Genomic DNA, 11,268 nt, shown 5'->3' with positions numbered 1-11,268 from the left:
CATTTGACTCATTGCACCAAAGTACGCAGAAGAAATCTGCCGAATGATCAAGAACCTGAATGGGACGAAGAAGAACAGCAAGTGCAGAATCAAGAGCCTGAGGAAGTAGAAGATCAGCAGGAACGGCCTACAGAATCTGTAGAAAGACGAGAAGAAATAGAAGACGGACAAACGCACGTAGAGGAAGAGCACGCTGCAGCAGAAAAAGGGATTGAAGTAAGTGCTGCACTGGAGCAGGAAAGCATAGAAAGCGAGACGGCAGTACATGTCACAGAGGAACAGGACCAAGAAGGTGAAGAAGGAGAGAGACAGGAAGAAAGTGATCATCCTGTTGAAACAGATACAGAAGCAGCTGAAGGAAATGATACAGGCCAGCAAGCGAAGTCGTTCAATGAAACACTGTGGGACATGGAGGAAAGAATGGAAGCTCAAGGAGGTATTAGTGTGGATGATGCTGTTACTAACATATTTGGGACAGGTATTGCCTCCCATACAGGGCCTACCGAACAACCGATCGAGGAAGTTCCAGACTCCCCAGGCAAGGGACCATCACAATGACCATGGTATGATGAATTTTCTACAATTGGAACCTCTGACCTACAGTACTATTTCCCCGAATGAACAGAGACTAGATAACAGTACAAGAAATCAGAAAGAGGCGATCACCTGGATCATTAGACGAAGGTGAACTCAAAAAGCAAAGAATTTGGATAAGCAATTTGTCTAAGCAGAATAAACCGAATAATCAGCCTAAAAGGAAACCTGACAGAATAATTAATCAAACAACAACAAAACCAATACATTTAGTATATGACTTGGAACTCATAGAGACAGAAGGAACAGAGGAACTATTACAGCATGCAAGTCAAAATGACTGGTATAAGTAGGCCAGATATACAGCTAAACAAGCAAAAATGACAAACTGTATAATGTGCTCGCCCTCTCCGTTGAAAAAGTTGGTAGTAGTCCCGAATCCGTATGATTATAAACATTGTGCCAAATATTATGAAAAAAATTGTGATAATACAGGGAAAACAGTGTTCTGCCCAGCAGAATGTTTGGCTTTCTTGGGTCATCCGGAATATGATAAATATTATCAGATGATAGGGTGGGGAGATGAATGTAGAAAATTAGACGTATGTGTGGATAATAAGAAAAAAGAAGGCCCATCATCATATACAATAAATAGACAACTGGAGTATGAATGTTTTAACAAAACTAAAGGAAAAACAAAAGTAGGACAATTTAAGGGTAATTGCGCCGTAACATGGCATTTAGATGAGGAAATGTTTTTTAATGATGATGTAATTAGGTTTGGTGGACCACAATATGCAACATTAAAACAGAACTATACTGCGAACATAACTCCAGGATGTCTAGGCGTAGTGGTTGGCCATTGCCTTACAGGGTGTGAAAATCAGACTTTTGTATCACCTGCGATCAAAATCCATGCAGAACAAACAGAAACTATAGCAGACTATTTTTGGTTATGTGGGGAAGATCAATTGAAAACCTCACTACCCAAAGGCTGGGAAGGCCTGTGCGCTAGAGTAAGGTTAATACAAGAAGTAACTATGGTAGAATGGAACCCATCTGAAATCCAAACTGCACCAAAACCTTTAGTACACAGCAAAGCAAGGGTGAAAAGAGCATACACCCCAGATCCTGATGTTTATCTGGATGAAATTGGCCAACCGAGAGGAATACCCCAACAGTTTAAAGCTAGGAATGAAATTAAATCAGGCTTTGAGTCAATATTTGTGTGGGTTACAGCCAATAAAAATATAGAATGGATTAATTATATTTTCTATAACCAGCAGAGATTTATAAACCACACAGATGAGGCCCTGGAGGCTTTAGGACACCAATTAGCAGCAACTAGTAAAATGGCATGGCAAAATCGTTAAGCACTTAATTGGTTATTGGCAGATAAAGGAGGAGTATGTGTTATGTTTGGAGCAGATTGCTGTACATACATACCAAATAATACATCCCCAGAAGGAACTTTTACCCAGGCAATGAAGAAACTGCATGACTTACAAAAGGAAGTTAAAACTAATGCAGGGAGAGATCAGATGTTTGGGAAATGGTTTGATGATCTTTTTGGTTCATGGAAGTTAGGGCTAATGAAAATAGGTATAATAATAATTATAGGACTGACCCTATTTGCATTATTGTTTTGTTGTATTATACCCATTCTGAGATCAATTATGACTACAACAGTGGCTAAGCAAATGGTGACTGTATCAATGATGCCAACGCAAACAGGGATAGACACTAGATACTGTACCATTGGGCCAGGATTGGATGAACTTGATGAGATTTACTGAAAAACAATCCAGAAATAACATTAAAATAAGAGGACTTTTATTTTGGAACACTTTTCTCATGTTTTTGATAGTAAGGGAGATAGCATGACTATTGTACTTTCATTTTACTTAACAGAATAGATAGCAACTCAAGTAAGGAGTTAGAGGGTGTTTTGTTTATTATTTTTGACATATTCCCTTTTTTCAATATAACCAATTACTTATAATAATTAATGAAGAATATCTTTATTACAATGTACCTAATCAAGTAGAAATAGTATTGCTGATGATTATGTTTAAGAAAAATACACATGTGAAGTAATTGCCAAGAGAAGACATGCAAGAGCGACATATGAAGTAAGGAGCAACGAGCACCTCAGTGCTTGGCTGCAAGAGCAAATCGACTCAACTGGTGGTTTAAAAACCCGCTGTCTGCTCCAACACACCACCAGATAGCACTCCAGGCTACCAGAATTGTCTGTGAGTTCCTCTGGCAACGATGGATAACTATTACTATGTTACGTTTACTAGTGTTTTGTTAAGCTTATATGTATATCTTCTGTTTAATGGATAATCAATTGTACTCGCAAGGCTTTACAATTGCATGCACATGCTTATTACAAATGAGTTGATTTTTGTCACCCACCCCCAGGAACAGTGATAGCTAGAGGACTGGGATCTTTTACTTCCTCTTTGCCAAGTGTGGAGGGAGATGTTTGGTCTCAAGTCCTGCAGAGTGCAGCCCCATATAGACAGCATTGGATAAAGGACTGGTGTAGCCTACTTTGGCTACAAAATGGAATGGGATTGGCTGGATTGTGTGACTGCACTCTGGATTGAGGGACATAATGTATGAGACTTTTTATAAGTCTCAGAGGAGGGGATATATAGTGATATTTTTGAAAACAAGTGTATTTTTGAACAACAAATGTATTCCTTTATATTCCTATAAAATTCTTTAAAAAACATGTATTTCTGTTAACCAGTAGTGTTTCTGTTGACCACTAGTATTCTGACATGTATCCTTGATGAATTCCGTAAGATAAGATGTTTACAGCAATAGTCTGACACTATCCTTGATGTATTGCTTAGGAGATCTCTTGTTCCTGGCATAATGTAGTGCCTTGATGCGTTAAACGCCCTGATGCGTTAAATGTTTAACTAGTTTGTATTTTCATAGAGGAACAGACAAGGCCCTCATTGTAAGGGTCTGCTGAAATGGAGGTGAAAGGTGAAAGCTGCATGATGAAGACAAGGCTGTATTACACAGATGTTTCTAAGATTGATGTATTCTGTACCACGAACTGCATGTGTCCGGGGTGTATGGGGGTACCAGTTAATGTATGGTTTTAAAGGGATGGGCAGATGATATATGTTTTTTAAAATAGTTAGGGGATTTTCCACCAATATTCAATTAGTGAGGGAGATAAAACATATTGGTGGTGAAGGAAAGAGACAAGGATAATAAATCTATTGGTCAGAGATAATGGGCAAAAAGATAACAAAAGGTATATAACTGAGAACTTAGGAGGATAGAGTCAGAACAGACAGCTGGCTGGTCTCATGTTTGTTGGTGTTCAATAAACTGCAACTTTGGCATCTGGAACTCAAGACTCTGAGAGTTTTCTTACAACTTAGAGAGAATCAACCGACTTTCCACGACAGTACGCGCTCGTGCGCTTTCTCCCGGTCATTCAGGGTCACCACGTCCTGGTCCGTTCGGACAACAGATCTGTGGTATCCTACCTAAACCGTCAGGGCAGTGTCAGATCCAGGAACCTCTTCCATCTGACGAAACGCATACTGAGTTGGTCCCAGTGCCACCTGCGCTCGCTGAGGGCGACGCACGTGCCAGGCCACCTGAACGACGGCCTGGACAGACTGTCCAGAGACAATATTCCCCCAGGGGAATGGTCCCTGCACGCTCAAACAGTCCAGATGTTATGGCACCTATTCGGCAGAGCAGAGATAGACCTCTTTGCGTCCAAAGAGAACTCTCACTGCCCAATATTTTTCTCGAAAAGCGAGGACTGGCCCAGACGCCCGCTTTACGCCTTCCCTCCCGTCTCGCTATTGCGACAGGTAATGCAGAGGATCAGGGAAACGCGTCACTCGGTGCTCCTCATAGCCCCGCATTGGGAGAATCAGACATGGTTCCCGGAGCTTACGCAGCTGTCAGTGACAGCGCCGTGGCCCATCCCAGTGAGAGCAGATCTCCTCTCTCAAGCTCGCGGCACAATCTGGCATTCCCACCCAGAGCGCTTGGCGCTGCATGCGTGGGTGATCAACGACTACCCGTCGCTCTGCCAGAAGGAGTAATAAACACCATCATACACGCTAGAGCCCCTTCCACGAGAAGACTCTATGCGTCAAAATGGTCTGTGTTCTCAAAATGGTGCACCGACAGAGACCTGGACCCGCGGACATGTGGGGTGTCGTCGCTGCTCGTATTCCTACAAGAGCTGCTGGATAAGGGCAGATCCCCATCCATGCTCAAAGTGTATGTGGCGGCCGTTGCGGCGTTCGCTGAACCCCTGCACGGCCAGTCATGGGGTAAAAACGAGCTGGTCATCCGCTTCCTCAGGAGAGCTAGAAGGATGAACCCCCCGCGCCCCCCATCGGTTATATCTGGGATCTTTCTATAGTTCTCGAAACTATGAAAGCCCCCCCTTTCGAACCACTTCAATCCGTGGATTTGAAATACCTTTCACTCTAAACCGTTTTTCTGACTGCCCTGTCATCAGTCAAACGTGTGGGAGACCTTCACGTGCTGTCTGTCAGCGCTGCGTGTCTTGAGTTTGGACCAAGTGACTCCAAGGTCATTTTAAAGCCTAGACACGGCTATGTTCCCAAGGTTATCGGTACTCCTTTCAGAGCACAGGTCATTTCCCTATCGGCGCTGCCAGCACCCGATAGCGAACGCGACGCCAATCTCCTTTGCCTGGTCAGAGCACTGAGATTGTATACTGTGCGCTCCGCCGCTTTCAGACGCTCTGAGCAGCTTTTTGTTTCGTTCGGAGGGCGCACCAAAGGTCTCGCCGCCTCGAAACAGACACTATCTAGATGGATAGTGGACGCTATTGCTGCTACATACGCGTCAAAAGACCTGCCATGCCCGTTGGGCATTAGGGCTCACTCCAAGTCAAGTCAAGTCAAGTCAAGTGGTTTTTATTGTCGTTTCAACCATATACAGTTAGTACAGTACACAGCAAAACGAGACAACGTTCCTCCAGGACCATGGTGCTACATAAAAACAACAAAGGACCAACATAGGACCACATGAGACTACACAACGAAATAAAATACCTATATAAACTACCTATATATACCTATATAAAGTGCACGTGCAAACATGTGCAAAAAGTACAGGACAGTACAACAAATTACTGACAATGAACAGGACAATAGACAGTGCAGCGCCGACCAGTACTCAGTAGTGCAAAAAGATGACAGTTTCTAAAAATGTAAACATAACATACTATGAGATAATGTTCTATGCACATAGCAGTTATTGAGGTAGCAGACAGTTATAAAGTGACAGTTATTAAAGTGCAACTCAGGACACGTGTGTGTCAAACCAGTCTCTGAGTATTGAGAAGTCTGATGGCTTGGGGAAGAAGCTGTTACACAGTCTGGCCGTGAGGGCCCGAATAGCTCGGTACCTCTTGCCAGAGGGAGGAGGGTAAAGAGTTTGTGTGAGGGGTGTGTGGGGTCGTCCACAATGCTGGTTGCTTTGTGGATACAGTGTTTTTTGTAAATGTCTTTGATGGAGGGAAGAGAGACCCCAATGATCTTCTCAGCTGTCCTCACTATCCTCTGCAGGGCTTTGCGGTCCGAAACGGTGCAAGTCCCAAACCAGGCAGTGATGCAGCTGCTCAGGATGCTCTCAATAGTCCCTCTATAGAATGTAGTGAGGATGGGGGTTGGGAGATGTGCTTTCCTCAGCCTTCGAAGAAAGTAGAGACGCTGCTGGGCTTTCTTGGTGATAGAGCTGGTGTTGAGGGACCAGGTGAGGTTCTCCGCCAGGTGAACACCAAGGAATTTGGTGCTCTTGACGATCTCCACAGAGGAGCCGTCGATGTTCAGCGGAGTGTGTTCACCTTGTGCTCTCCTAAAGTCAACAACCATCTCTTTTGTTTTGTCAACATTCAGGGACAGGTTGTTGGCTCTACACCAGTCCGTCAGCCGCTGCACCTCCTCTCTGTATGCTGACTTGTTGTTCTTGCTGATGAGACCCACCACAGTCGTGTCATCGGCGAACTTGATGATGTGATTCGAGCTGTGCATTGCTGCACAGTCGTGAGTCAGCAGAGTGAACAGCAGTGGACTGAGCACACAGCCCTGGGGGGCCCCAGTGCTCAGTGTGGTGGTGGTGGAGATGCTGTTCCCGATCCGGACTGACTGAGGTCTCCCAGTCAGGAAGTCCAGGATCCAGTTGCAGAGGGAGGTGTCCAGGCCCAGCAGGTTCAGCTTTCCAATCAGGTGCTGGGGAATGATTGTGTTGAATGCTGAGCTGAAATCTATGAACAGCATTCGAACGTATGAGTCCTTATTGTCTAGGTGGGTGAGGGCCAGATGGAGGGTTGTGGTGATGGCATCGTCCATTGAACGGTTTGAACGATCACGCAAACTGCAGTGGGTCTAGTGAGGGGGCAGCTGGGTCTTAATCTGCCTCATGACGAGCCTCTCGAAGCACTTCATGATGATGGGTGTAAGTCGCGACGGGACGGTAGTCGTTGAGGCAGGACACTGAAGACTTCTTTGGCATGGGGATGATGGTGGTGGCCTTGAAGCACGTTGGAACAACGGCGCTGCTCAGAGAGATGTTGAAGATGTCGGTAAGAACATCTGCTAGCTGGTCTGCACATCCTCTGAGCACTCTGCCAGGAATGTTGTCTGGTCCAGCAGCCTTCCGTGGGTTGACTCTACGTAGAGTTTTCCTCACATCTGCCGTGGTAAGACAGAGCACCTGGTCGTTTGGAGGAGGGGTGGACTTCCTCGCCATCACGTCGTTCTGCACTTCAAACCGAGCGTAGAAGTCGTTCAGCGCATCTGGAAGGGAGGCATCTTTGTCACAGGCAACTGATGTTGTCCTGTAGTTGGTGATGGCCTGGATGCCCTGCCACATGCGCCGCGTGTCACCGCTGTCCTGGAAGTGACTGTGGATTCTCTGGGCGTGTCGCGCTTTGCCTCTCTGATTGCCCGTGACAGTTTGGCCCTAGCTGTTCTTAGGGCTGCCTTATCGCCTGCTCTGAAGGCGAGTCTCGGACCTCAGCAGCGTGCGCACCTCCGCAGTCATCCACGGCTTCTGGTTGGAGCGTGTGGTGATGGTCTTGGAGAAAGTGACATCATCAATGCACTTGCTGATGTAGCTGGTCACTGATGCTGTGTATTCCTCCAAGTTGGTAGAATCGCCATATGTTGCAGCCTCCCTGAACATGTGCCAGTCAGTACACTCAAAACAGTCCTGAAGAGCAGAGATGGCTCCTGCTGGCCAGGTTTTCACCTGCTTCTGAAGTGGTTTTGTGCGTCTGACGAGCGGTCTGTATGCTGGAATTAACATAACAGAGATGTGGTCTGAGTAGCCGAGGTGGGGGCGGGGCTCCGCCCGGTACGCGCCTTGGATGTTTGTGTAAACAAGATCAAGCGCTTCAGCCCTCTCGTTGCAAAGTCCACATACTGATGGAATTTAGGGAGCACTGTCTTGAGATTTGCATGGTTGAAATCTCCGGCGACAATAAACAGTCCGTCGGGGTGAGCGTTCTGCAGTTCGCTCATAGCCCCATACAGTTCACAGAGCGCTTCCTTAGCGTTAGCGCTGGGGAATGTAAACCCGGTTATGCAAACAGTGGTGAATTCCCGTGGTAGATAAAAAGGTCTGCATCTAACAGTCACAAGCTCCAACAGCGATGAACAGTAACTAGAGACTAGCATAGAGTTCTTGCACCATTCCGTGTTGATGTAAACACACAAGCCACCACCGCGAGTCTTACCGCAGAGAGCTGTATTTCTGTCGGCACGAAACGAGGCGAGCCCGTCTAGCTGAATAGCGGCATCCGGAACTCTGTCGCTGAGCCACGTCTCCGTGAAAACAAAGACGCAGTAGTCTCTAAACTCACGCTGCGTAGCCTGCTGGAGTCGGATATAGTCCAGTTTATTGTCCAGGGAGCGAACATTTGAGAGCAGGATAGACGGGAGAGCCGGCCGGCTAGGGTTTGTTTTTTAGCCTAGCATGGACCCCCCGCCCTCTTTCCGCGCTTCTGCTTTCTCGCACACCGCTTACGACGTCCTCTCCCCCGGCCACCGGCATCAGGCGACGCCGAGGGCTGGAGGCCTGGTCTCCGCAGCAAGCCGAGTACGCGTAGCGCCTCCTGCAGGTCATCATGCAGCTTGGTTTTTGCATGAGTCTTATATTTAAGTAGTGTCTGGCGATGGTAGACACGAACACTGGTTGCTCCGATGTCCATGTGTTGCAAAAGTCGGGCTTTTTTAACAAAAATAGCACCATTGTGGATCCGGAGTGGCCGCTGCGTGCTACCGCGCCGCCATCTTGGAGTGAGTGTGTCCACTAGAGGCATGGCATCCTCGTGGGCATGGTCCAGCGGGATTTCCATTCACGACATATGTGTGGCAGCGGGATGGACTTCCCCCTCCACCTTTGTCAGATTTTACAATATGGAAGTGCCCGCTCTGCAGGCAAAACTACTAGCGGTTTAATACGCTACAGCTCCCCTGGTGAGCTGCACTGATGGGTCACATTCCACACAGACCGGCACCGCCGCTCTGTCGTTCCCTTCCCACTATGTGCTTATGTATTACACAATCAATGACCCGCATTCTTGCCGGCCAAATATTATTTCCCCACTCATAAGGGCTCCCCGGGTCCCCCTTAATTCCCTGGGGCTCATACAGTGGATGCTTGGCGCGCACGCCGTTGACAATGGGTTCCCGTAGCGTAAGCTAGCTTACGCAATACGAGAGAACCTCTCGTAAGAGAACGTATCGGTTACCTAACGTAACCTTGGTTCTCTCTAGATGAGGGAACGAGTATTGCATAGCCAGCCGTGCTCGCACCACGAGCAACTTTTCGCTTCAGTCAATGAAAACCAGGGTTCCAGCCTATGAACTACGCTTATATGCACTCTAGTCACGCCCATTTTGGCGGGCTTTGATGCAGTGAGCGCGCGGACGCCTCTCATTGGATGCGAGTTCGCCCAAGCTCGTCTATAGGCTGCAGCAGTTGCCGCAGAGCAACCTATGAGCTCGCTAGATAGCCCGCTCAAGGTCTGCAGCTGCCGCACTGCGTTGACAATGGATACAAAAATTAAGGATAATTTTTTGGCTTCAATATCTCAGAAAAGATGAATCTATTCCGTAGCGTAAGCTAGCTTACGCAATACTCGTTCCCTCATCTAGAGAGAACCGAGGTTACGTTAGGTAACCGATACATTATGTGCTATCCTAAAAAGTTTCCTTTGTTCTGTAGATAGTAAAGATTAAACAGGTGAGCATTCTTACATAAGGTTTGTTCAGACTTTAAGGCACAATCTTAAATTAACTGCCCTGAGGAATTTCAGAGTGCCTCTGTGTCTTAGTTTTAATAACTTGGAAGGAAAATGTCAGTTTACATGCTGGATTCAAGTCATTCTTCTGCTTAGATATTGTTAATGCCCATTAATGCTACACAATATAAAAAAAAATAATTTACTTTATGACAACTTTGTGATGATGTCTTGGTAATGTCATCAGAATGTAATGTGTTTGCTGACATTGAACAGTTAATTTAAATGAATTGTTTTAAAAACAACAACAATTCAGCAGTTCGTCTTACATCACTATGTAATGGCGCCATTCTTGACATCCCGGCATATTGGGTCACAAATATTGAACTCATGCAAGACCCTTCTTTTGAAAGTTTGAAGAGACTCTTTGTCTTCCTCTGTGATGTCTGCCTTCCTGTCCATTGCCCTAATTGTCTCCCAGGTGTTTCTCTTCTTCTGGTTGGCCCATGTGCATCTTGTTTTTGTTCCTGTGTCATATCTTTTTTTGTATTAAGTGCGTTATTAGCCAGCATACTGCTGTAGAGTGTGTGTTACCTTTACTAATTTTTTAATGTTTACCTTTATTATTCCTTTTCCTGGTGGTCATCCTCTCCTTTTATTTACAATTAAAGTTCTGCATTTGGATCCTCACTCTCTCACCTTCCCTTCACAAACCCTGACAGAAGATCCGACCTTGCATTATGGATCCAGTGGAACAGATTAAGCAACTTTACTTATTTTTTTTGAAAATTGATCACTCAATTGAACTGGCATAAGAGATCCCTCAGAACCATATTCTGGATTGGACTTAATGACACTGTGAAGGAGCTGGTCCCTTTAGACTGTGATTGTCTGCCTCTTAAAGATTCTATTGTTAAAATAAGGGCTGACCTTCTGCTCTCTACTCCAGTGGGCAAGGAGATTTCTTCAAAAGAGGCTCTTCTGCTCCCATCGCCAGTGGTCCTGGAAATCCCCTCAATTGAGGCCCCTCCGCTTCCCAACACCAGTGGTCCCTTATTTGGGGGGTCCCAGCTTCGGCTATCCAGGAATCCATGCCCATTAAAGACCACAAACTTGTGTCACTTTGTGTGACTAGGGTAGTTTCTTAGGCTTCTTGTGCAGAAGGGCGGTTGATGGAGCGGCAATGGAGCTTAAGTTACATATAAAGAGATAGTAAAAGTTGGCAAATCCAAGAAAGCGCTAAAGTTTCCTTTACCTTAGTAAGTGTTGGCCAGGTCTGTACTGCTATATATATCCCCTGGTCCATTTGCACCCCTTCTTGTCCAATACAGTAGCTGGAGGACTAACTTTACTAACTACTACTAAATGTAAGGGTCACGAACGTGGTCTTCCATTCCCTTTACGGATACGTATGAGATTGTATGCACTGTGAAGGTCCAGTTTGGTGTAAATTTTGG

Source organism: Xyrauchen texanus, chromosome 45 (assembly GCF_025860055.1).
Source record: "Xyrauchen texanus isolate HMW12.3.18 chromosome 45, RBS_HiC_50CHRs, whole genome shotgun sequence".
Taxonomy (NCBI): Eukaryota; Metazoa; Chordata; class Actinopteri; order Cypriniformes; family Catostomidae; genus Xyrauchen; species Xyrauchen texanus.
Note: the sequence above shows the minus strand (reverse complement) of the source record.